This window comes from Megascapheus bottae, chromosome 7, assembly GCF_031878675.1.
Source record: "Megascapheus bottae isolate mThoBot1 chromosome 7, mThoBot2.hap1, whole genome shotgun sequence".
In the NCBI taxonomy this organism is placed as follows: Eukaryota; Metazoa; Chordata; class Mammalia; order Rodentia; family Geomyidae; genus Megascapheus; species Megascapheus bottae.
In genome coordinates, this window is record NC_143515.1 from 39,527,235 (window position 1) to 39,554,209 (window position 26,975).

The window sequence follows — 26,975 nt, forward strand, 5'->3', positions numbered from 1 at the left end:
ACCCGCCCGCTCCCCCCCTCGGGAGGGCCACTTTCTCCTCCTCACGCGTGACAGGCCTGCGTCAATCATCCCCGCTCGGCACTCGGATTGGTAGAAGGCGCAATTGGGGCGGGCAGAGAGACTCCGCCGGTCTCCAGCCGCTGGTCTTTCCCTCCGCCCCCCCACCCCCCCTCAACGTCCACCCACCTCTCCCCACCCCCACCCCACTTCCCCCACCTGGTTCGCGGCAGTGTCCTTAGAAGACTCATTGGGCCAGGGGCGAAGCCAGCCGCCTAGCGAGCCACGCCGCTATTGGAGGAGACTCACGTCCGTTGGAGCGGCGAGCCTGTTCATTGGATGGCTCCGCTCCGCTCCCCGCCCCCTCAACGCCTGGCTCTCTCGGTCGCCTCCTCCCCTCCCGGTTCTCCCTCGGCCCCCGGCCCCGCCCGCCCGCCCGCCCGCCTGCCAGTCCCCGCCGCGTCTCCGGGGTCCAGCTGGGCGGGGACTGCCGTACGACTCTGTAAAGTCTGTGAGTCACTGCACAACCCATCAATCCAATTAAATGTCTTGAGCGAGCCGAGCGGGCGGTGCTGCCGCTCGCGCCGCCGCGGCCGCCCCTGCTCGCAGCGCCCCTCTCATCCATGGCTGTCTGTCTGTACTTGTTAGGGTGCAGCGTCGTCCTCCTCCTCTCTCTCCTCCCTCGGCTCGGGAGCCGCGGCAGCAACTTCCCCCCGGCCCGCCGCCTCCGCCTCTCGGGGACCGCGAAGGCATGGGATAGCCCCGGAGCCGCCTCCCGCCCGCGCCCCTCCCGCCCGCGCTCACTTTCGCCCCTTTGAAGTCGGGTCCCCGCTCCCCCGCCGGCGTGGACCCGGGTCCGGCCGGCTGCTCTTCCCCCGTCGCCTCGGGGCAGGGGTCGTGGGTTCCCCTCCCATCCCGCTCGCCTCTCTGCCTCCCTCGGGGGTCGTGACTCGGTTTCCCCGCTCCTCTCCGCGCCCACCCATCCAAGTCGCCGTCCGTCCGGCACGCGAGTGACGCACCGGCACCCCCGCCCACAGCCCAGACGCGTCCCCTCCCCGGCGGCCACCCGCTCCTCCCGGAGCTGGACCCGTGCCTGCTTCCTCGCGGGAGGGTGAGTGCCGTGGTTCCCCCCCACACCTCTGGAGGGCGGGGGCGGGGGCGGGAGGCCGTGGTCGGCGTGGATTGGGGGGCGGGGGCGGCTCCCTCGTCCCCTCCGGCCCTGCTCCGCGGGGCACGGGGATAATTGGCCGTGCCTGGCGAGCTCTCGGTGCTCAGCGGTGTGATCCGATAGCCCGTGCGACCGGCCCCGAGTGTAAAATGACTAATGGATACGTTTGCGTCTCCATCGAAGTTAACTTTTATTCAATCAAGGCAGAGCCAAAGGTATTTTTAATCTGCATGGATGGTGAGAGAAGAAGAGACGACTGGTTGCCTGCTGGCGTCACTTGGTGCTTTTGTTTTAAAATAATGTTAGAGCATTTTTTTTAAATCATTTGAATTCGGTATTAAAGGTTATAAAGTCTGTGGAGCTGTTGGAGGAAAGAAAGGTAAGATGGAAATTCAGGTTGACACTTCACTCTGTGTCAGGCAGGCATAACACAGGATTTTGTATTTTTTTTTTTACAACAGTGGAATATGTTAGGAATAGAGAAGAAATATGTTTCTTCTTGTTTGTTTTTTTGTGCCAGTATTGGGGCTTGAACTCAAGGCCTACAGGCTACCCCTAAGCTTTTTTTTTTTGCTGAAGGCTAGTGCTCTACCACTTGAGGTATAACTCTACTTTGTGCTATTTACAAGTTAATTGGAGAGAAAGAGCCTCACAGACTTTCCTACCCTGGCTGCTTTTGACCCTGCCTCTTGAGTAGCTAGGATTACAGGCAGGAGCCACCAGTGCCTGGCTATGGATTATGTTTCATTTGACAATAATCTTTTGTTGGTATCGACTCTTTGCATAAGGTCATTCTACAGAATCTTGTACATTTTTTGCTTTGGTGGTGGTCCATGGCTCAAAACTACACAGTACCTGCTGCCTCTTTGCTTTCTAAAGGCTTGTATTGTGTATCTTTAGTATTTAGTCAGAGAGAAGAGTAAGAATTAGGAGAGATGGTTGCTCTGAATTAGCTTCTGAGGGCCGTTGTTTTAAAAATGCAGCTGTTTTAAATTGCTATTACTCTTTTTGAATCAAGTTCTGGGCTAGTTGTCCACAAGATTCAAATTAGGCCAAACCAAACATGTTTTGAAATATTAAAGGACAGGAAAGACCTCTTAGTAGTTCATTCTCTCCTCTTTCAGACTAACTAGAATAAGTTGTTGCTAAATTTAATTTTAAAGAATAGACTGTTCCTGTACTGAAATCTGCCAAGTTGCTACAGAAAGTCCTCTTTTTAAAGAGCAGAAATGTGTTTATGATCAGTCCAAAGTGGCAAAGTTGAAAAGTGACTTACATGTAAATCCTGTGTTGCAGAGTGCCTCTAGAACCTTCAGTGTGTTTCTGGAAGATTTAGACAAAGCCTTTTTAAAAAATTGATTGATTTAGTTCACCATGTGACATTTTTCATGAGGGTGAGACTGTCTTTGAAAGGCTCCATAGCACAGGGGAGCCCTCTTGTCTGAATTTGAATCTCATCACCATCCCTCCCTGGCTCTGTGACCTTGGGCAGGTTTCTTGATTGGCCAGTGCTAATTGGTTAGGTAAATGAGAGGGAAGGTTCCTCTTCACAGGGTTGTTGCAAGGATTAGTGAAAGTGCTTGTCAAGGAGCAAGAATGTTAGCACTCCATCCTCACTATCCACAGAGTGGGTGTCCAATGGAGTAGGTAAGATTCTGATTCTTCAAACCTAGTTTAATCACTATGTCCTCTGAAGTTAGCTGGTAGCCCTGCTAATTTCCAAAGTCCAGCACTTCCATATAAGCCTGAGACATTGTCCTCAAGTTGTAACAACTAAATAACTTAAAAAAAAAAATCTTTCCTCTGGAACTGAATTCTGTAGGTTCAAGTCTTGATATTTTCTGTTGCCCTCTCTGACCTTGGTCCAGGTGCCTTTCAATTCCTTGTCTGTCAAAGAGAATAATAATAATATCTCACTCCATACGGTTCAGGTGAGGACAGTGACTCCATAGATATAAAGGTTTTGAATAATGTTTAATACTTGTTTCCAAATAGCTCTCTTTGGGTCATTTGTATACCTTGAAGAATGGATAACTACTTTTTTTTTAGAAGTACATTTTTTTTTATAAAATTATAATCATTGCTGCTAATGAATTAGCAGAATTATTTATCAACATGTATGATAGGTGAACTAGAGTTTACATGAAATTTTAAGAAATTTAATTACAAAGCTGGGCTTTGTAGTGTGCTTAGGAGGTTAACTGATAATTTGAGACCATCCTGGGCTACATAGTAAGACTTTGTCTCGAACAAGAAAAGGAAAAAGAAATTTGAATTATTGGATGAACTGAATTGGATTCTTGATGAGTTATGGATGAGCTGAGTTGAATACACTTTCATTAAAACTTGGATAATAGAATGAGCATGTCTCCATTACAGTTATAATATGTATCATAAGTTTGTTGTATCTGTGGTTTTCTCCTCTACTAAGCAGAAAGCTCTTTGAGGGTAACAAAAGTACTTCAATCAGGCATTGTCTGGTGTCTCAGCAAAGTGCCTAGAATATAAAGAAGAGTAATTAGCACTTGTGGAATTAATCACACAATATTATACACAAGTTGTTCATATGTACTGGAGTGAATGTGATAAATGATATTGTAGAGATCTGTATATAATTGAATTGAAGTTTCAATCTCAATTATTTGTAGCTAAAGAGTATTATATAAATAAGTATTACAGTAACAATGTAATATAGTTATGTTAAGAAACACTGTTTCATTTTGAAAATTAAATTGAACAAGGGATATCTTCCTTTATTACCTGACTTATCCATTCTTTAATCAAAAGACTTTCTGACTCCTAAACTTCTGTCCTTAATTAATGTGAACTAGACAAATTAGATTATGAATGGATGTGTTATTCCCTGCTTCTGAATTAATAAAAGTAAGGAGAATCCATCAACCTTAGCACTGTAAAATAGAATTGCACCATTTCTGTAAGGCTTTCTTCTTTTTATTCAAGAGTAAAACACTTTCTCTTGAATAATCCTAATAATTAGCTATTGAAATGGCTGCAATAAATAGTGTGGTAGGAATCATAATGGAGGTATATGTAATTAGTAAATAGGGCACTTAAATTTTTTAAACCACACATTTATTAGGTATTACACAATTAGGAAAAAATAGTTTTAAACAAGCAAAATTGATGGGGTCTACTACTTGCTTCATTTATAGAATGATTCTTTTTGACTTGTCAATAAAAATCAGTTTCATTACTATGCCCTCCAAAGTTATGAAGTGCAAGAATTATCTTTAATAAAAGATTCTCAGTAACGAAATCTGAATACTAATCTATTCAGAAGCGTTACCATGTTCTATAACATTGCTACAATGTTTTAAGTACATGAGATATGTTATCATGTGGATGATTTTTGTGTATAGAATCCTTTCACCAAATCATGTTTACCAGTTTAATTGAACATATTGCATTTTTTATTGGCTAATGTCAGTTTTAAGAAAACTTGCCTCCTTTTGTTGCTGTCCATTTCTTCGTTTTGTTTTTGAGATAGGATTCTGCTACCTAGCTCAAGCTTGACTAGAAATGTGATCCTCCTGCTTTGGCCTGAGTGTGCTTGGCGTTACAGGCATGCACTACCACTCCTGGCTGTTCATAAAAGCAGTTAATGTAAAGCAAAACTTTTAAAACGAATTTATAGGCACTTAGAACACTTAAGTGTCTGGTCTGCAAAATGAGAAGACTCATATTTTTTACTTGACATATTTCAGCATGATATTTTTTCTTACCTCTTGTTCTTACTTTAGCTTTTTTTGGTGAAAACATTTTGAATATTGTGTTTTATGGAAATGTACAATGTTTCATTTTAGAACAATTGTTTTAGAAGAAGGAATCCTTGGTCATCCCCTCCCCAAGGAACTGAAGCCACAAGTATATGCCACTCTATCGGTCTCATGTTTCTAACTTTTAAAAATGTAAGACTTGTGAGGAATTACTTGGAAAGAGAAAACAGGAGTAGAAATAAACATTAAGGCTTGTGATTTTTATGTTTATCTTTTTTTTTTTTTTTTCTGATCCTGGGGCTTGACCTCTGGGCCTGGACACTATCCCTGAGGTTTTTTGCTCAAGGATAGCACTCTGCCAGTTAGCCACAACTCCAGTTTTGGCTTTGTTGTTGTTGTTGTTGTTAATTGGAGATAAGAGTCTTAAGGACTTTCTGCCCTGGCTGGCTTCAAACCGTGATTCCCAGATCTTAGCCTTCTGAGTAGTTAGGATTACAGGCATGGGGCCATGGGTGCCTGGCTACTATGCTTATCTTTTACATTAGAAATATCAACAGCTATATGCTGTGATAAAAAGAGAAAAATAATATATATATGCCATTTAATTACATTAGCATAGGATTAGGCTCACGGAGGTCTACATTTGGTGCTACTGCTGATGGAAACATGATCTTGAACATTCCACTTAACCTTCACTACTGTTTATGTACTGACCCGGGAAGAGGGAAGGACATTATCTACCTTTACAAGGCAAGGACCCAGTAAAACCATCTGAAAAAAGACAGGAGCCAAGTAAGGACAATGGAAACATTAACATTTAGAAGTGGATTTTTTTTTTGTCCTGTACTTTTGGAGGATTTGTCTTAACCCAAGGTCATTTAAAAATTTTGATCCTCTATTTAAAGAGATTTCTTATTGTCATGTTCATAAAAACATCGAAGGCCCCCCACAGCAGGTAAGGACTCTACCACATAGCTGTATCTCAGTTCGCTAAAGTACCTTTAAAAAACATCAAGGAACTTTGATTTCGTTGAATGGTGTTTTAAATGTTGACACTATGTTTCTGTATGTCTTAGGTTATAGATAATGTTGATGTGTTAAAAAACAAACTTTAGAGGTCTGGGAGACAATACATTTTATTTTATTAATATCTGTAAAACTTGTATTTTTATTTTAGTAAAAATGTTGAGGCTTAATCAGGTTCCATTAAAAGGAATCAGATTCCATCAGATTTCACTTTTTGGCAATAGTGGAATTTGAATTAATGAACCCATGTTTTATGGGCAGGTGCTTTACTATGTGAGCCAGGCCTCTAATCTCTTCAACTTTTTTTAGGTAGGGTCTCAAGATTTTTTTTCCAGTCCTGGGGCTTGAACTCAGGTCCTGAGCACTGTCCTTGGGCTTTCTCAAGGCTAGCACTCTAGCATTTGAGCCACAGCACCGCTTGCTTTTTCTCTGTATATGGTATCAAGGAATCAAACCTGGATCTTCATATATGCTAGGCAAGCACTCTACCAGTAGGCTAAACTCTCAGCCAGGTCTCAAGGTTTTGTTCCAGCTAGCTTTGGATTCTTCTTCTGCCTTACTCCCTTGAGTTCAGGATTATAGATGTGTGCTACCATACCACCCTACCTCTAATTCCAGCTGCTCTAAAAAAAAAAAAGAAAAAAAGAGAATGAATACATGCATACATAAATAAATATATTCAAAGGGAAAATTAGTCATGTTGTTTACTTTAAATTTTTATAAGAATTACTTGGCTATGGGAATGTATAGCGAATGCAGTGAAATATGCACATTTTGCAAAATAATGGCTTGGAAGATTTCCTGTATACCAGTTCTTCATTTAGGAAGGCTAGTGAAGGTATGTACAGAAAGGTTACATTTTAAGGAATGCATTTTTTTTCTTGTCTCTAAAAGTGAAATAGAAAAATTTAAAAGTCAAAAGCCTTGAAAGTCAGAATCATACCCCTCTTCCTACCAGCCTAGCAAGTCCGGGGTCCTGAGTTCAAACCCCAGAATAGCCCAAAACAAAACAAAATAGAATCATATCAGCACCTCTTTTTTATTTTTATTTATTTATTTGTTTATTTTTTACCAGTGGTAGGGCTTGAATCAGGGCTTTGAGAACTCCTTGGCTTTTTCCACTCAAAGCTAACGTTCTATCACTTGAGCTACACTTCTGTCTCCAGCTTTTTACTCCTTAATTGAAGATAAGAGTGTCGTGGGCTAGCTTCAAATTTCCACCCTCAAATTTCAGCCTCATTAGAAACCAGGGTTACAGTTATGAGCCACCAATACCTACCTTAAATAAACTTTTTTTATTATTAAGATAAATTTATTTTTAGAATATTATAGCCACTTTTAATTTTTTTATTCTCCTAATTTTTAAAAATAGTGCCTCAAGTATTTCAATATTAAATTTGATTAACCTGAAGACTTGTATCAGAAATTAGACAACATATATATGTGCCATATACATACATATGTATATAATGTGGCATACATGTGTTTGTGTTTATAACTGTATTAGGGCTTAAACTTGGGGGCTCATGTTCTCACTTTGCTTCTTTGCTCAAGGCTGGCTCTCTATCACTTGTAAAGAAACTTTTAAAAGTATATTGCCCATTAATACTTACTGTTGAACAGCCAACTGTTTGAAACAGAATAGTCAAAATAGTTTGATTTCTTTTCTCCTTTAGAATTTCAAATCCATGTTGTTATTCTATGGGATGGCGTGTATAAATCTTTAGCAATGAATAGTTATTTTCAACATACCAAATAAAATGACCCAAACCCTCTTATGTTCTAATATTGTTTTCTTTATGTTTGACATTTTTCTTATTTGTTGTGTGCTTTTCCCATGAATCACTGGGATTCTTGGTCCTTGACCAAAGTAATATTTTCCCCTTTGGCTCTCTGTGCATTTGCTTCTGTATATAATGTACAGTAGAGGATTTCTTTTATTTTAGTCTGCCTTATTAGACTAATGGAAAAGCCTTCTACATAGAAAAGTTTGCTTTGCCTTATCTTGAAAGATGAGCTCTTTGATCATTTCATCTGTACAAAATGGATCTGTACAAGATCAAGTTTTAGCTTTTGTGAGATGGTAACAAGAAAAAAATGGAACATATTTATCTGTTACTACTGTAGTTAGTTACTCATGTAACAAATATAAAGAAGAAAGATTCCGTGTTTGTTACTGGTGTTCTGTTAATCTGTTTGATGGGGGGAATTCCAGAGAATTTCTCCCGTTCATACCACCTGGGAAGGTCTCAGGTCAGGAACCTAGTGAGCTTTAGAGACCACTTCTGGGTGACCATGGCCACTGATGGCCTGGGGAGCAGCTGAGCTGAGACCACCTCAGCACTGAGAGAAGCAGTTCTTTTCTATTGTTTTGTTTTGAACTCCTTAAAGCCAGAGAGAACACCAGGCCATTCATACAGTGGAGTTTACCAGGACTCACCATTGTGGAATGATTAATGACCTCTGGTAAAGTAGCATCTCCTTTATTGTCTGCCAGGCCTTTGTGTAAATGAAATGTAGCCCTTTGGGTTTATTTTTGTTTTGACATAAAAGGCTCTTTTTACTCTGAAAATCCAAGTGTGAAAATGAATTTTTTTCTTTCTTTGTGATACTGTGAATCGAACCCAGGACCTCATGCATTCTAGGCAATTGCTCTATAACCAAGCTACACCCCTACAACCTCAGATGCACATTTTCAAACAAGATTTATGTAAAAAAAAAAAAAAGTCCTGTGAGAGTCCAGTACCAGTGTAATTCTAGATACGCAGGAGGCTGATATCAGAGGATCCAAATATGAAGCCAGCCTGGCAAAAAAGTCTGTGGGACTCATCAAATTAACATGAAAAAGTGGAAAGTGGAGCAGCTGCCCAAGTGGTGGAGCACTAGTCTTGAGTAAAAAAAAAAAAAAAAAAAAAAAATGCAGGGACAGGCCGGGAGTTTGGCCTAGTGGTTAAAGTGCTTGCCTAGCATGCACGAAGACCCGGGTTCGATTCCTCGGTACCACATATTGAAAAAGGCCGGAAGTGGTGCTGAGGCTCAAGTGGTAGAGCTCTAGCCTTGAGAAAGTCCAAGGACAGTGCTCAAGCCCTGAGCTCAAGCCCAGGACTGGCAAAAAAAAAAAAAAAAGAATCTCAGGTCCTTTTGGGCTGGGAGTTTGGCCTAGTGGTAGAGTGCTTGCCTAGCATGCACAAAGACCCGGGTTCGATTCCTTGGTACCACATACTTAGGAAAAGCCAGAAGTGGTGCTGAGGCTCAAGTGGTAGAGTTCTAGCCTTGAGAAAAATCCAAGGATAGTGCTCAGGCCCTGAGCTGAAGCCCAAGACTGGTAAAATAAATAAATAAATAAATAAATAAATAAATAAAAATGCAAGGACAGGTAGGGCGCTGTGGCTCTTGCCTGTAATCCTAGATACTTAGAATGCTGAGATCAGCCTGGGCAATACAAAGCCGAGAGACTCTTATCTCCAATTAATCACTAGAAAATGGGAAATGGGGCCCTTGCTCAAGGGTAGGATGGTAGCCTTGAGCTGAAGAGCTCAGGAATAGTGCCCAGGCCAGAGTTCCAGCCCCATAATACCCCCCCCCCCAAAAAAAAAATGCAGGGCCAGGTGGGGTGCGGTGGCATGCCTGTAATCCCAGCTACACAAGAAGCTGAGATCTGAGGATGGTGGTTCAAAGCCAGCCCCAAGCACTGGTGTCCTTGACACTTTTATCTCCAGTTAACCACCAGAAAACTGGAAGTGGTGCTGTGGCTCAAGGGGTAGGGCAGTAGCCTTGAGCAGAAGAGCTCAGGGACAACACCCAGGCCCTGAGCTTAAGCCTCAGGACTAGTGAATACCCATACCACATCACATCACAACACACACACACACACACACACACACACACACACACACAGACAGACACACACACACACACACACACACACACACACTAAATCCTGTATGTTGAAACTCTTCTTAAGAATCTAAATACTTTGAACTCTAGAGAATCCGTAAGAGTTTCTCAGAATACTTGACATTGTTCAGATTTTAGGTTGCAGTAGATAAAATGAATCTTCCTTTTGATTTAGAAAACAAGTACCCCACAGTTATTTTTATTTATCAACTATTCAAATAGAAAATTAGATAAACTGTATTTCCGAGTTGATTAAATAAGAGATTTTTTTTTAAAAAAAGAAATTGTATTTTATAGGATCTGTGCTTTAGGGAAAAAGCTTATTCTTTTGGGCTTCTAATCACTCAGTAAGTTGATTAAAGCAACTCACTTTATTGAGCACCTACCGTGTGCCAGCTCATGTCATGAGGCATTTATCAGTTCTGTTACCACCAGAAATTGTGACTCTTTCTAATTTATTAAGTTGGGGAATCTTTACATGGACATGGTGAGAAATTTCTCTTAGGTTTTCTTTATCCTTTCCCAGTTGTTTTCTCCTGTTTGTTTTCTTTGTGACAGAGCCTGAAAAAAAATAAAAGAAAAGAAAAAAGGTAACCCTGAAAGTTGCCCAATGGAAATGTAGTCATCTGACTATATTGCACAATTAACAAGGAAGTCTTTAGTTTGTTTTGTCTAGTGTATGTTAAGAAGTAATTTTTGTTTTGTTTCAGTGGCTGTGCTTGTGTAATTTCCTACACAAACAAAACCTTCAGTGTTCAAGTAGATAATTCTGTTTTTATGCAGTACCAGTAGCATTTATTCCATAGAACATGTTAGGTAATGATTATCATTATTTTATTGTCATTCATAAATATTTAAAACGGGCCCTAAGTGCTAGGGAATATGAAAGATGATAATAAGACATGGCGGCTGCCCGGAATGGTACTCATGGTCTAACTGGGTACAGAAGATTTCCACATGGAAATGAAATCTTTCCTACTTGGCAATATGTAATTAAGCATAATGAGGAGTCCGGCTATGTCAGTCCAGTATAACTAGATCTTAGGTTAGATAGATGGTCCTTATAGAAGTTCTAGAAGGCTTTTCTAGGAACCCATCTTTGTTTAATGTAAGCAAAAGTAATTTAAAGGCCTTCTTGGTGCCTTGGTTGTGTGAGTGTCCAAGCTACTGCAGTGGCTCTGCAGAGCAAGGAAGAGAAGGAGCAGACATCTTTGCTGGTGTGGTATTCACTACCCTCTTGGGAGCTGAAATTGACCCGAGAATAGACTACGGAGATACAGCTCTGGTGTATTTTAGTCAGGATTTGAACTCTGGACTTCCCGCTTGCTATACAGCAGCTACTGTAGGCCTACCTGGCCTATTAGATTGATGAGGGAAAAAATACCTTGTTACTGGGATGTCTGTACATTCATGAAGGTGTTGTGGCTAAGGGAGTTCCGTGGAAAATTGAAAAAATACTAGATAGAGTGGGTAGGAAATAAGTGGAGCTAGAGGCTTTGACATTTTCCAAAGATACTTCCCCAGTTTTGTCTGCATCAGGATTGCCTGCAGGAAGGGCATACCTGAGCCTAGTATCACAATTAGTTACGTCTGTGTATATTGTTAGAATATGTAGGTATAATCCTGCTAATTGTTTTGTTTGGGAATTAGCTGACATTCCTGTTGAATGTGTGTTTAAATCCTCAGGTATAAGGCTGTGTGAAGCTTTTGTTTTCATTTATCTGAATGTTTGAAAATGCTGACACTCTTTTTAGTGGACATGTGCTTGTGTATTGGGACCTATGTTAGAGATGGGATAAATACATTGTATTGGTGTAAGCCTTGGAAAGTTACAAATTATATGTTTCAAGTGCATGCACTTATACAACCAATACAATTTTTATAAAAGTTACTTAGGTTGTACGATATATCATCAAGATAAGATCTCTAGTATGTGTGGGGGGTGGGCATTGATCTCAGTTGGTTTTTTTTTTTTGCTCGTCTAATAATGCTCTACCACAGCTAAGCTCCTAGCTGTTTTTCTGGCTAATTGGAGATAAAAGTCTCAGGACCTTCCTGCTCCAGCTGGTTTGGAACTGTGATCCTCACATCTCAGCCTTTTGAGTAGCTAGGATTATAGGCATGAGCCATTGGGGCTCCCTGTGAATTACATTTGTAATTTTCTTTCTTTCTTTCTTTCTTTCTTTCTTTCTTTCTTTCTTTCTTTCTTTCTCTTTCTTTTTTTCTTTCTTCCTTTCTTTCTTTAAAGTATTTTTATTGTAATTAATAGAAGGGTTACGGTTATATTTGCCAGATTCTTTCTTTTTTTTAACATTTGAACTCAGGGCCTTATACTTGCAGGCTTGGTAGCACTTGAGCCACACCTCTAGCCCTTTCTACATTGGTTGTTGTTGTTGTTGTTGTTGTTGTCATTATTATTATTGCCAGTCCTGGGCTTGAGCTCAGGGTCTGAGCCATGTCCTTGGACTTTCTCAAGGCTAGAGCTCTACCACTTGAGCCTCAGCACCACTTCTGGCTTTTTTTCTGTGTATGTGGTACCAAGGAATCGAACCAGGGTCTTCCTGCATGCTAGGCAAGCACTCTACCACTAGGCCAAACTCCCGGCCTACATTGGTTATTTTTAAGATTGGTTCTTGATTTTATGTCTGAGTTAGCCTGGGCTACAATTTATTTAAGTAAGAAAAACAAAATGGAGGAGGTTCGTGCACTGGCTTAAATTTATATATGGGGCTTTAGAACACTTTTTTCACACATGTAGAACACTTTGGGATACTATTAAGTAATTTAAAAAATTGAATTTGTAAAATTGGACTTGCATAGCTTTCAAGAAATCCTGTCCTTATACTTGAACAGGTTATGAGTCATCTTTGATGTGGGGTAGAGAATGATTTTATTGGGGTTAAATGGCTTGATGTTTCTTCTTAAATAATATTGCCCCTCCATTTTGACACATTGGTCTATAAAGACTATGGGAGGCATAGTGTGAGTTTGTTAGGTGATTCTTTAATGCTGCGTATTTCTTGATTCATCTGGAGTGTGTTTCATGTTCACTTCTTTAGTGTTAGAATTAATGTTGTAATAAATGGAAAAAAATCACTGAAAATTTTTCATGCATAAACATAGTCTAGTGAGTTGTTTCTGGGTTGGGACTGTCAGAATGCTGATGAGCTGTGATTTTAGAGCTCAAGCTCATCCTGCCACCCCAGCAGGACAAACTGCAGTGAGAAAGATGAGGCTCTCTGCTTTTGAAAGGCCTGGGCTATCCTCGTGTCCAGCCACTCCAGACAGTGCTGTCTCTCCTGCACCCAAACTTTTTTTGAATAATTCAGTATACACCTGTACTCCCTATACTGTGATTGAGTAATTATTAATATTTTGTCATATTGCTTTAGATATATACTTGTTTTTCTTGGTCAAGTGAAGGTTCATGTCAGACATTATGGCTTTCCTATTAAGTACTCCAGTGAGCATCTCCTGCAAATAGTATGTTCCCCTATAATCACAATAGCACAAATTAATAATATCTTAAAATCTTCCCTACAAGTTTATTTCAAGTTATTAAGTCATCAGAATCCACAATCCTACTGAAAATGAAATGTACGTGAAGTAAAGAGTTCTTCAGACTATAAAATTTTGCTAAGGATAGTGTCTTCTTTGTGTTTGCAAGTAAGGCCATTACTTTGAGTTGTGTGTGTGTGTGTGTGTGTGTGTGTGTGTGTGTGTGTGTAAGAGAGAGAGAGAGAGAGAGAGAGAGAGAGAGAGAGAGAGAGAGAGAGAGAGAGAGAGGGAAAGAAGACACACCCTTGGGCTCAAACTCAGAGCCTGGATATTGTCTCTGAGCATGTTTTGTTCTAACACTCAAGCCACAGCTCTACTTCCAGGTTTTTGGTGTTTAATTAGATTAGACTCTCATGGACTTTCCTGCTTAGACTGGTTTTGAACCATGATCCTCAGATCTCAGCCTTCTGAGTAGTTAGGATTACAGGGCTGAGCCACTGGCATCTGGCATACATATTTTTATGGGGTCAGAGCAGCTTTGTCATTCAAGACTAGCACTCTACCACTTTGAGCCGCAGTTCCACTTCTGGTTTTCTGGTGGTTAATTGGAGATAGGAGTTCCATGGACTTCCCTGCCCAGGCTGGCTTTGAATTGTTATACTCAGATGTCAGCCTTCTGAGTAGCTAGGATTACAGGCGTGAGCCAGCATGTCCCACTAGTCAGAATATTTTCTATGGATGATGAGGTGAGAGCTTGTCTAACTCTGCCGTTGCATGATTACACCACGAGGAGAAGCTTCGATGAAGATTTATGCCACAGGGTGGGTTAATGGAGAAGTCTGGCCTCAGCTAGACCATGGTCATTCAAAAACATGCTTTGTCACTTGATGTAGATGACCTTGGGAAAGTTAAATTCTTGTATCAGTTAAGATGCTTTCAGAAACTGCCCTCAAGCTCACTGGACATGGCTTTCAAGCCATGTTTTACAACAAATCAAGAGGTAAGGCAGCTCTTGGGTTAGTCACTTCTATAGCTCAGATTCTTTGCATTGTTTTTGTCAGTTTGGACTTCTTTGTTGGCACTAGCTTCTGTTTCGACTCCTAATTTCAGAGTGCAGTATCATTGCAGAAGTAAGAAACCTCTCCACAGCTGTAGGCTGTCAGTGTTTCTGTCTGCTTGGATCAAACCACATCTGGACCAGTATCTATCATCAGAGGAGCATTCTGCCTTGACTGGCATAGATTAACTTGTGTTCTTCCTAAAGCTGATAATTGGGAACTCTTAAGGAGAGGAAGGGAGGTGTGGAAATTCAGTAAACTACTCTCAGCTTGTTTTTTCTTTTTTTGGTTGGGCCTGATCACCCCTGACCTCTTCAGCTCAAGGCTAGTGCTCTACTACTTGAGCCACAGCACCACTTCCTCAGCCTGTTTTCTTTGTTGTAAAATTGGAGCAAAGCTATCTACCTCTGTGATTATTGATATGAAATAGGCAATACAACATACATAAAGTTGGTGTTTAATTTGGGATGATTCCTCTTCTTCTGTTTTCATTTTTTAAAAAGTCCCATTTTCTAGAAAATGGCACTGTCATAGTCTGTACTGTAAGCACGTGTAAGTAACTTTCCTTTAGAAGTTTCTCTTATTAGTCACTCCCCACTAGTACCTAGGGCCCAAATTTTTAAAAAAAGTATTTGTATATATTGATTGTGTAGTATAGTGGGCTCTACATTATGCTATTATCATACAGGTATATAAGAGACTTTGGTCATATTTTTTCCTTCCACCCATTAGTCAGAGTTATCCTCCCTCCCCTCTCCTGCTGGTCCTCTTCCTACTCCCTACTATGTGAACTTTGTGAACTAATTAAATACCTATCTTGACCTACCTTATGAAAAAATATTTTAGCTTCCTTTAGATTATTCTAGAGCTAATGAAGGGAAACTGTCAACTGTGTGTACATGTACACACACACACACACACACACACACACACACACACACACACACACACAGAGTCAAGAAGATCCAGATCAAATGTGAATGGAAATGTCTTCAGTTTTCGTATTCCTAAAAACAGCAGAGTTGAAATACATTTTCTGTCTTTATTAAAAGCAAAGTACATGATCCAAGCAAAATCAACTGCTTTTTGAAATTGAGTAGCTTGTCTGTCAGGATAGACCAGGTCTTTGATATTTTGGGCAAGTCTGGGGTTACTACTAGGGTAATTGAGCTATGTTGGTTTCTTCAGGACTTCCTTTCTAAGGACTATGTCTCATTTCCCAGCAAATCTTTTTTTTAAATTGTTTCTCACCATAAGAAAGTTATCTTCCAAAACTGTGTATGCCAATGTGTGGCAATACGGGGAGGGTCTTTGTCCAGATAGGCCTGTTTTGAAAGAAACATTTTTTTTCCCTTATGGCATTCCTAAGGCAACTCCTAGAATATCCTGCAAAGTTGTCACAACCCAGTAACATGGGAAAATATTCAAGTTCTTAACATTTTTCTTCTAAAATAGCTCTTAAAGAAGCGCTATGCAGAATGCTATCTTGGTTTCTGTGCTAGAAGAAACACAAAGCAGTCTATGGTCTCTTGACTTGAAAGATACTGATTTCTGCCTCTTCTCTCTTCAGTTTCAGGTTTTCCACTGGTGTTTAATGTTCTAGGTTTAGTGTTATTGAGGAACCTGTTGATCTGTTAAAGTCTGTGAATAATGAAACAACTTAGATTTTGAACAGTAGCATCATCATTCAAAGCTTCTGCTGGTATGAACTATTTCAGCCTATCTCAAGTGAAGGTCTAGATATTACAATTAATGAAGAACTCTGAAGTAAACTGACTTTAAACAGAACATTGTGACTGTAGTTTTGGTGAAATGCCCTGGAGTTTGGAGAAAATGGTTTGAAATTTGTATTTCACATCCATGAAGTGCGATAGGTTGCTTTTAAGATGGTTGAAATAATGATATTTCACTTGTGAAGCTGCATTGCATTTGGACAAATTTTTAATTTTAGTGCTTTGCAGAAAAAGTTTTGTGGACATGTTTCACTTCGCTGTGCATCCAGTACCTGTACTATATAGCTGTGATGTGCCGCCAGCAGCAAAGAGGCAGGAATGAAAAGAGAAACACAACTTTATTTTTATTTCCACTCCCCAGTGTTAAAAAAAAAAAGTGCAGAGATCAAGATCCAAAGGCTCAAAAAAATGAAACTGTAATTTTCTAAGGTGAAAGAAGCTGGCTTTGTTATGATGTGACCAACATTCATAGGAAACATTTCTTCAGAGCCACAGAGTTGAGTGCCAGGATCATACCTGGATTAATTCCTCTTTTATTCACCCAGTCCAGCAGGTAGAACATAACCTTGGTCCTTTTGGCCAATCTGTTTATTATGCTTTGAATAGCATCTCATTTTTTTTTTTTTGGCCTGGGCCTGCTTGGACTGTAATCTTCCTATTTATGTTCCCCATAAACTACCATGCCAACCATTTTATTTATTGAGATGAGGTCTCATGAACTCCCCTACAAAGCTGACTTCTAAACACATTCTTCCCAATGTTTACCTCTTGAGTAGCTAGGATTATAGGTGTGAGCCACCACACTTGGCGTTATCATCTGTTGCTTGTCACTTAAACTCTTGTTATGGATTAGTTGTTAGAGCTTTGCCTTCCTCTTTGTTTCCTTCTAGATGCTGTGTTGGAGTTTCTCATGGGCAACCTCAAGTTGTATGGATTCTAAAGGCAACTGTTTGGTGTCAGGTCCTTTATTATTTTCGTTTTTATCTCAAGAATTTTAGTCTGCTTGAAAATTACAACACAACCAGTGAAAACATTGTTTATTAGCTAATAAAAATGTATATATTGTACTCAGAAATTTTTTTGGGGAAAGAGATTATACTCAGAGAGTGAATGGATGAAATTTTAGGGGCACAGACCATTAAGTATTTTGTTTGAGGTATTTTGGCCTTTTAACATACGCATCATCAATTTTTTTTTTTTTTTTGCCAGTCCTGGGCTTGAGCTCAGGGCCTGAGCACTGTCCTTGGACTTTCTCAAGATTAGAGCTCTACCACTTGAGCCTCAGCACCACTTCCAGCTTTTTTCTATGTATGTGGTACCGAGGAATCGAACCCGGGTCTTCATGCATGCTAGGCAAGCACTTTAACCACTAGGCCAAACTCCCAGCCCCACGCATCATCAACTTTTATGTGATCAAAACTTTAGTAGCCAATTTTTTTTGCCAGTCCTGGACTTGAACTCAGGACCTGAGCACTGTCCTTGGGCTTTATCAAGGTTAGAGCTCTACCACTTGAGCCACAGCACCACTTCTGGCTTTTTTTTTTCTTTTTTCTTTTTTTAATTATTTTATTTTAATGTATAGAGGGGTTACAGTTATATTTGCCAGATAGAAGGTGCATTACTTCTCACACATTGATGCCTCTTTTCATGTTTATGTCCCCATTTCCCTCCCTCCACCCTCTATCCTCATCTTTTTTTCCCTCCTATTTCAAATAAACACACACACACACACATACACACACACACACACACACACTATACCAGGTAACAAAGTCAGATACTGTAAAAATATGAGATTAACCCAAAGGGCAACACAAGAGATGAGAAATAACATAGTACATTAAGAACAACAGCCACTCATAGTTAAGCTCTTGTTTCCATGTCCTGGAGGTCCATTAATTTGGCCTCATCCTATATGGCCTTATGCATTGAGGGTTTTAGTTATTGTAATCCTCTGCTGGGAGAGTCCTAGGTTTGTACTAATTAATACAAACGAGGGAAACTATTGAGCCTATGTTCCTTTGGGTCTGGCTTTTTTTTTTTTTTTCCTATGTATTGAACCTGGGTCTTTGTGCATGCTAGGCAAGTACTCTACCACTAGGGCAAACTCCCGGCACTTTACTGGCCAATTTGAGTGTTGGATTTTTGTTTTCTTTTGTTATATTGGGATTTGAACTCAGGGACTTGTGCTTGCTAAGCAGTTTCTCTTACATCTCCAGAGAGACTTTAAAAAATTATTTTGGACAAAAACGAGTCATGTGAGAATATTATTGGAATTGTACTATGATGAAGTATGTAATTGGCAGAAAATTTGTCTATTATTTGGCAAAGTGGCTAGTACAAACTTAGTGTTGTGGTGGACTATGGTATGGCTCCATCTTTCCTACCCTAATATGAAACCTGTGGCTCAAGGACAGCTCTGTCTCCTCAGTGTGATTGTATTCCACTGGCATGGTGACTAGTACTGAGTATCCTAGAATAACATGAGGAATGAACTTTTGGTGTTACTATTTTTTTTTACAGTACTTAATACATCCTAAAATGTGCTGTCAGTGGGAATATTTTCTTTTTCAGCTAATTTAGAATTATTTAAAGAGTCAAAACAGCAGTGGAGAGACTGGGGATGTAGTTCCTTGATAGAGTGTATGCTTCCTACGTGTGACGTGGAATACCACCATCACCACCAGCAGAATAAGGAGATTTGACTATTGTGTTTCTTTTGCTCACTCAGCATGACAGGAGACGGTTGGGGAATCTGCTGGGTGGTGAGGGAGTGGTACTCCACGTCTGCTTTGCGTATCACACTTGCATTTGGGCCTCTTGGGGTTGGTCTATGTCTTTTGGGGAAATGCTATCTTTTTCATAATTGAATAATCACATGAACAAGAATTTTTTTTTGAGATGGTATCTAGCTATGCTATCCAGACTGGTCCTAAACATGTGGAGTCAAGTTACTCTTCCACCCAAGCCTCCAGAGTAGCCTGGTAGATAGATCTAAACTACTACACCCAGCACAACATCTTTCTTTTAATGTTTTCTCTCTTTCTTCCCTCCCTCCTTTCCTTCTTCTCTCCTGCCTGTCTTCTCCCCTCCCCCCCTCTGTTTCTTTCTTTATCTTTGGTGCTGGGGCTTGAACTTAGGGCCTGGTATGTCACAGAGCTTTTTTACTCAAGGCTGATGCTCTACCACTTGGGCCATAGCTTCATTTTCAACTTTTTTTTTTTTTTTTTTTTTTTTTTAGTTAATTGGATGTCTCACTGACTTCCTTGCCCTAGTCTGACTTTGAACAGTGGCATGAGCTGTGGGGGCTTGGCTATTTCTTAAAGTAGAAGACTTTTTTTTCCTGTTTCATCTTATATTAGTCATTTGTCCTCTGATGTATATTATTGGTGTGAGAATTCATTTTTTAAAAGTTTTCAAATTATTATTCTGTCCAGGTTGTTGATATTTCAACAACAGTAGCCTTGCCTCTTTTTTTTTTTTTTTTTTTTTTTGCCAGTCCTGGGCTTGAGCTCAGGGCCTGAGCACTGTCCTTTAGTTTTCTCAAAGCTAGAGCTCTACCACTTGAGCCTCACCACCACTTCCAGTTTTTTTCTATGTATGTGGTACCGAGGAATCGAACCCGGGTCTTCATGCATGCTAGGCAAGCACTTTAACCACTAGGCCAAACTCCCGGCCCTAGCCTTGCCTCTTATACAGGAATACAAAGCAGAAAGTACTTCTCCTTAATGAGGACTGGATGAAGGTGTCAGTACAAACCCAGTACATCCTGGCATACTGAGAAATATCCAGCATTTATGATTAGGGAAATGCTTCTGGCAAAAGACGTGCTTTATATTCTTTTAGTCAGTTATTGAAATGGTATTATGCATGGCTTTGAAGTTGAAATGATTTAATGCTGTAGTCACCTATGAATATTCGGGTAGTAAGTAGTGTAGAACGCCTTTTATTTCCTAGGAGGTCATTTATGTAGCAGATAACCGCACACCAGAAGAGCAAGTGATGCTTTGATTTACTTGAGTGCAGCCTGAGTTTAGCTATGCATTGGGAAATTAGAAATGTGTTTACTTGGTCAGTCTAGCTACAAATTCCTACTCTCCTCATGTCGTGATCTCTCTGTGTGCATTTGTTTTTGTTTTATAGTGACCCTGTCAATTGACAAAAGACAACAAAAATAAAGTCCAAAAGTTTAAGCGTGGTAGAATCAGGATTACTGTCAGTTTGGTTGTTCTTACTACTATTACTGAGGCAAGACATGATTTTATTCCTTTGAAAGACAAGGTTCATGAACTTTGCACTGGTTCAGGGTGTGTAGCACTTTGCCCTATAATCATTGCTCATTGTTCACATGGTGGAATTCTTGTGATTTAAAACGTCCCAGCCATTATGTTGTTCTAGCTCCTCACTGACTCAGACATCTAGGTACGCTTTACTGTGTGGAATAGTGAAGCTGCTAACAACCACTTTCAAATTCAGAATGACTTCCATATTTTGCTACAAGTTTTCAGTACTGCTGTTGAGCAGGAATTCAGGGATGGCCTTACAGGTTCTTGAGGTGTTTAAGAACACATGGCCAGTGTTACTTGCTGAAACCAATCCTGGAAAACTTGTACTGATGCTGTATTTTTCTGTGCTATTGTTGTGTCTAACTGTGAAGTGAAGGAAGTGCTAATAACACTTCCTACTTGTTTAGCATGTTTCTTCCCCAGCTCTCAGAAGAGTCAGCCAATGTCAGGCCTATGTTTCTGTTCTTTTCTATTAAAACTTGCACTTGTGGACTTCCTTTTTCTTATGCTCTTCTATAAGTTAGAAAATAGCATCTACTGTTATCATCTCCTATACTGAGAATAAAGCATGTCTCTACTAAAAATCTGACCTAGGTTTATGCTGTTTCAGCCATAGAGCCACTGTCAGAACTCAGAGTTCTTTCTTGGCTTCATTTTATCACTAAGCCATAGTTTCTCTCCTTTGCAGTTATTCATGTAGAACCAAAGAAAACACATTTCTAGCTACCAAAAATACATTCCCCATGTCTCTTCTTCAGTATTCCAGTGTTAAGATTTATACTAGATTTATTGTCTGAAGTAAAGTTTCATTGCCAGTTATAAACATGATCTGTTCCCATCTTATTCCTGATCTGACGGTTGTCGCAGATTGTGATGGATAGTTGATGCAAGATTACAATGAATGTAGCTCCTATTTTCTCTTTGCTCTTTTAAATTTGATTTAACAGGTTTCTTTCTGCCAGGAATTTTATGAATGGATAAATGTTAATAAGCCAGAATTTTTTTTCTGTAATAAATGTAACAAGATTTCTCCCCAAAGTGGATCCAGTCAAAGTATGTTAATACTTGAATGAATACTTGCTGGATTTATAGGTTAAAAGCAAGTCCAATGCCAGGCATTGGTGGCTCATGCCTGTAATCCTAATTACTCAGGAGGCTGAGGTGAGGATCATAGTTCCATGCCAGCTTGGGCAGAAAAGTCCATGAGACACTTAATCTCTTATTAACTTCCCAAGAATGCTAGAAGTGGAGCTGTGGTTCAGTGGTAGAGAGCTAGCCTTGAGCACAAAAGTTCAGGGACAGCACCCAGGCCCTGAGTGGAAGTCCCAGGACCAGCACCAAAAGACAAAACAAAACAAAAAACAAAAGCAAAACAAAGGAGAAAACCTCCAACTACTGGTAAAAAGAAGATGTTCCTATAAAACTCCATCACTACACTTGAATATATTTCATGCTTTGAAATCTGTAATCCATAGTTCTTCTCCTTAGTGACTGTTTGCAGAGCTCGAAGAGGGTTCTGTAAAAACCCGAATAATTGGCTGTTCTGCTATGAAATCAAAGTAGAAGTGAAGTTTCTATGAGAGAGAGTTCTTTCCTCTTCTGAACAGCCAAAGTGAAAGTTGTATTTTGCTCAATTTTGTGTAATCTTCTTAGTGAAAACAAGATTCAAAGTGAGTGTGGTGTGCACAGACCAAGCAGTTTTGTTGTTTTAGTGCCTACACTAAAACTCAGTGTAGGCACACTCATGCCACACATAAAGAGTCCATTCTTATTCACATGCAGCCAAGGGAAGCTGGCCGGTGCAGTCCTGGGCGTAATGGAAGCTGGCAGCCTTTCTGTGCCTGTGGACAGCAGCCTGACATCACCCCAGGCGGCTGTGATAGCAGACCCACTTCAGAGATTCTCAGTTGGCAGAGCTATGGAAGGCCTGGCTTTGATCACTTCCCCTTACACTTGAGTAAATACAGTGTGAGGAAATTTGTTACTGTCAGAAATCCTGGGATTGCCTTTTCAAGTTTTTAAGGTACAGTTCTTATCTTTGAATGTTTTGATATCATCCTAACAACAAGCCTGTGCGATGTCCAAGAGAATTGTGGTTATTATTATTTTAGAAGCACACCAACTCAAATTCAGAGAATTCAAAACTTGGTGAATGGTGGTAGAGTGACCAAAATTTAGGCCTTCCAAATTGTGGTATCCTCTCTTCTCCTTTGGGGTGTGTGTGTGTGTGTGTGTGTGTGTGTGTGTGTATGTATGTATGTGTGTGTGTGTGTGTGTGTGTGTAGCTCCCTGTAGCTCCTTGTTCTCCAGCCTCAGCTTCCCAAGTGCTGAGATTAAAGGCATTTGCTAATATCTCATTTTCACTGTATTAAATAACTTCTTCAGAGTGGCAATTGTTAATTGTTCTGTTCTTTTACTTCCTCTCTCATTTAACTGTGTGGGGTGATGATTTATGATTTTTGTTTTTTGTTTTTCCCCTAGTGAAGACATTTGTTAAGTCAGATACAGTCTTGCTGCATTCAGGAACTCGTAGACAATGAGACAACCCGCTTCCTGCATCTGAGAGCCTTCTGAAACATCTAGCGTAAGTCTGCCCTCACCAGCTAATTGCCAAGATTTATTAACCACATGATGCTGTTGCTCATTTGGCCTCTGAAAGCTACATAAAATTGAAGGGATGGATGATAGTAATTTCTTGTGTTGTTAACCAGAGGAGACAAAACCAACATGAAAGAGCCATTCTGTTCCTTAGAAATCAGAATTTTATTGGGAGGAGGAAGAGAGAGTTGAAGAGCCACTGTTAAAATGTAATTTGTCTGTTATAAAGCAAAAACAAAAACAAAAACACCCCCCCACACACCAAGTTGTTTTTCTCATGTCTACTGGTTTATTTTCAAACCGTTACAAAAGTAGAAAAAGGACAGCTTCCCTCCATGGTTTATGTAGCTGCCTGCTGTAGGAATATTTGAGGTTAAAGGTAGTTTTTGTTTTTCAGTTTGTGACTGTGAAGTAGATTTTCAAGTTGATATTAAGAATAGGCAGGGTCAGATTCTGGTAGCTCATGCCTGTAATCCTAGTTACTTTTAGAGGCTGAGATCTGAGAATGTGAGTTTAAAACTACCCTAGACAAGAAAGTCTATGAGGCTCTTATGTCCAGTTAACCACAAAAGAGTTGGAAGTGGAGCTGTGACTAAAATGGTATAATGTTCACCTTGAACACACACACACACAGATAAGCAGAGTAAGTATGGATCAACTTCTCCGCTGAAAGCCCATACCCCTAGCAAATTCATGTTGATTTTAGCTTACCGTGACAGAAAGTGTTTTAAACTTCTATACATTAAAAAGGCAAACACAATTTAAAAAAATAATAAATTGCTTCTTTAAAATATATTTTGGCACACAGCACATACTCAAAAAATAAATTTTAAATAAGCCTATCTTAATTCTAAATTAGCAATCACAATTACTAATATCTATACATATACTTGACTAAAATACCCTAAGGAGAAATAGATCTATTGAATGATTTAAACTAAAAAAGATTTTAATTTCTACTTAAACATTTTTTGGGGCATTTTATTTCATTAAATGGAAACAAAAGTTTTGCCTTTAAAAGATGATGCTACCGGGGCTGGGAGTTTGGCCTAGTGGTAGAGTACTTGCCTAGCATACACGAAGACCCAGGATCGATTCCTCGGTACCACATACATAGAAAAAAGCTGGAAGTGGTGCTGAAGCTTAAGTGGTAGAGCTCTAGCCTTGAGAAAGTCCAAGGACAGTGCTCAGGCCCTGAGCTCAAGCCCAGGACTGGCAAAAAAAATGATTCTACCTTTTCTTTTAATTTTTAAATTGCAGCAGGCTGAAGGAGTAGAGGGCAGACATACAAACCTGCTCAAACAAAGGAAAAGTCTTTCCTCCTCACCATTTTCCACTTTCCTGTGGGAGGGGCTGGGAGGGAGTAACAGCTGTTGGCCAAGGACTCTCACTTCTGCTCTGGTCTGGAGAGCATGGGTGAGTGTGGGGCTATAGAAGCATTCTAAGTGCATTGAGCCTGCTGGCCAAGGAGCTGCTAGGGAGGGAGTGGCCATACTGAGAACAGCCATGCAGAGCTGGGAGCTGCAGAATGTAATGCAGAAGGCAACCAGTTCACTGTGCCAGGCAGGCAGGTCAGGATCTTCCCCACCACTGCCCCAGGAAGCCCACACTTACTGCTTACAGGAATGGCAGCAGGGGTTCTGTCCCAGCCAGCTTTAAGTTAAAAAAAAATTAAGAAGATTCCTCAAGTATGCCAGCTTACCATTTTACAGCATTACTTTTACAGCTCTGTGTGAGACTGTTGGTAATTGTAAACAAAGAGTAAGGGCAGAGGCCAGATGTTAGATAACTGAAGTCAGTGGGAGAACAGTGGGGAGCCAGGTTTGGGCTTCCATTATCACACTCAAGTAAATTATTTTGCTGTCTGTCCATGCTGAATATAAGAGCAGAAAACAGAGTTGAATTTTAATTTTAATCTTCCAAAAAGGCATTAGCTTTTTCTTTTTTAGCACTTAAAAGAGCTGAACAATACCACTCAGGCAGGATTGTTATTCGTAATAATTCTGCTGAGATCTGTATGGGGCATAGCCGTTTGGAAATGTTCTCATGAGCTTTATCCTCTGACTCCTGCAGCCACTGCCACTTCGTGAAGTATCATCTTTCTCTTTTTATAAGTGAGGAGCCAGAATTCCAGAGTTTACAGCTTGAGTAAGGGCGTACACTGCCACATACTAGAGCTTGCCTGCTCCAGTATTCCCTGCACTGTGCTAGAAGCCAATGTGTGGATAACTTAACTTCTAGCTTCCTGTTCTTCCCACTTCTTTCTCCGCTCTACACAGAAAACCACAGTCTGAAAATAAAGTCCACCATATGGCCATTTCATGTTACTCACCATCTGAAATTACACCCTCTTGATGACCTTCATCATACAATACAAGATTATTGCTTTGAATCAATGCTTCTCTCTGTTTTATTTTGGTTTTCCGTATTGGGGATTGAACCTAAGTTGTGCATGCTGAGCAAGTGCTCTGCCACTGAGCTGCATTCACTTTAAAAAAAAAAAACACATTTATTTTGGTACTTAAAGCTTTGCGCTTACTAGGCAGGCAATCTTATCACATGAGACATACTTCCAGTCCTTTTTTGCTTTGTTTATTTATTTTTTTGTGAGGGGAGAATAGGATCTTACGTTTTGCCAGGGCTAGCCTTGGACTGTGATCCTCTTACCTATTCTGAATCACAGATTCTGCCACCATGTCTGGCTTGGCTGAGGTGAGGGCTTAATAACTTTTGGGTGTTCAAAGTTGACCTGCTTCTCAAATAGTTGGATTACAGAGAAATTAGTTAAGGCACTTGCCCCTTAAAAAAAATCATTGAAGGGCCAGGAGTTTGGCCTAGTGGTAGAGTGCTTGCCTAGCATGCACGAAGACCGAGGTCGATTCCTCGGTACATAGAAAAAAGCCAGAAATGGTGCTGTGGCTCAAGTGGTAGAGCTCTAGCCTTGAGAAAGCCCATGGTCAGTACCTAGGCCCTGAGTTCAAGGTCCAGGACTGGCAAAAAAGAATCATTGAAATATGATTGCACTATATTACCACAGCTGGCCTTAACTTGTGCTGTCTTTTTGCCTCAGCCCATTGAGTTTTTAATGCCCTTCAGAAGGAAAGTGAAACTGCAGTTAATTGCAGTGACAAGGACCCACTTCCTCAGAGGGGCCAGTGTGTGCCAAGCTGGGTACAGCTGTAATCCTAGTTATTTAGGAAATGGAGGTCAAGGAGGATCACATTTCTAGTCAGCCCAGGCATAGAGTTCTTGAGGCTCCATCCCAACCAACAAAAAACAGGTGTAGTGTTTTGTACCTGTCATTACAGCTACATTGGAAATGTAATTAGGAAGATCACACTCCAGGTCAACTTGGGATATAAATTTGAGACCATATTTAAAGAGTAAGCTAAAGCAGGAAGAGCTGAGAGTGAGGCCCAAGTGGTGGAGTACCTGCATGGCAACCAGAAGGCCCTGAGTTAAAAGTCCAGGCTATGAAACAAAACAGAATACCCAACCAAACAAAAAGCCTTTCTTATATTTTCTTACATGATCTCTTACTTGCATGAAAAATGATAACCACCATCTTGTTGGAACCTTTAGAATAGTACTATCCAACCTCCAAAAACAAATTGCAATGGTTAGAAATTAGTTTTCATTAGCCCAGAAGGTGAGAAAAATTCCTAGAAATTCTAATTCAGAAAATAACATATTACTCACTCACACATTGTTAACAAAGTTGGGAGTATATTCTCAAAGAGCTAATGGTGGGCAAGCCATTTGTTTCTTCATCTTCTGTAAGCTCTGGTCAGCTGAGAATTGGGAGAGCTTTTCTGGATATATCCTGAGATTTTGGCAGTTGCGAAGTCACAATGAACTGGTAGAGAGTAGTATAGAGTTGATCAGAATAATTAAGTTCCATAATTACAAGAGATCACTTTGCCAACACACTCTCACTGCGTGCCTTATAGATCTAATTTGTGCCAGAGTTAATCTCG

At 40.3% G+C, this 26,975-nt stretch overlaps 1 protein-coding gene across 10 annotated transcripts in view; it reads left to right on the forward strand.

Moving 5' to 3' along the window:
• The first annotated feature begins 429 nt into the window (after positions 1-429).
• Positions 430-26,975, forward strand: part of Sertad2 (SERTA domain containing 2) — a 120,453-nt gene continuing 93,907 nt past the window's right edge. For 2 of the 10 annotated variants that reach the window (XM_090336797.1, XM_090336806.1), the window contains exons 1-2: positions 430-508; positions 22,882-22,984. The gene's annotated coding sequence lies outside the window, so the exon portion shown is untranslated. Of the gene's footprint in view, positions 509-645; positions 726-822; positions 1,109-1,279; positions 1,381-7,921; positions 8,395-17,011; positions 17,075-22,390; positions 22,424-22,881; positions 22,985-25,071; positions 25,391-26,975 lie in introns of those variants that run through there. The other 8 variants (XR_016536242.1, XR_016536243.1, XM_090336799.1 and 5 more) reach the window with 8 other exon arrangements.